At 43.9% G+C, this 528-nt stretch overlaps 1 protein-coding gene across 3 annotated transcripts in view; it reads right to left on the bottom strand.

Annotated features, from left to right (window-relative positions):
* The window catches only part of gpat2 (glycerol-3-phosphate acyltransferase 2, mitochondrial), a 130,921-nt gene that overhangs the window by 9,869 nt on the left and 120,524 nt on the right, over positions 1–528 (bottom strand). The window lies entirely within an intron of this gene.

Here is a 528-nt window from a genome sequence, read left to right on the forward strand (position 1 = left end):
TTCTATGGGATTGAGGTCCGGGGATTGTGCTGGCCACTCCATAATATTGTTTATCTGAAACCAAGACTTTGCTTACTTACTGGTGTGTTTTGGGTCATTGTCTTGTTGAAAGACCCATTTCAAAGGCATTTCCTCTTCAGCTTAAGGCAACAGGACCTCTTCAAGTATTTTGATGTATTAAACTGATCCATGATCCCTGGTATGCGGTAAATAGGCCCAACACCACAGTATGAGAAACCCCATAACATGATTCCCCATAACCCCGTTCCCCATCCCCATAACAGGAGTTTTCACCACCATGCTTTACTATCTTTACAGTGTACCGTGGCTTGAATTCAGTGCATGGGGGTCGATGGACAAACTGTCTGCGGCCCCTAGACCCGAAAAGAACAATTTTGCTCTCATCAGATGGATGCCATTTGAAGGCATTTGAAATCATTTTGGCTGAGAAGCCTATAATTTATCCGCTGTTCCTCAGAGCGATGTCTGGAACGACCCATTTTGAGTATTTCAGTGTGAAATGCACTA

The sequence above is a fragment of the Etheostoma spectabile genome, chromosome 5 (genome assembly GCF_008692095.1).
Source record: "Etheostoma spectabile isolate EspeVRDwgs_2016 chromosome 5, UIUC_Espe_1.0, whole genome shotgun sequence".
NCBI lineage: Eukaryota > Metazoa > Chordata > Actinopteri > Perciformes > Percidae > Etheostoma > Etheostoma spectabile.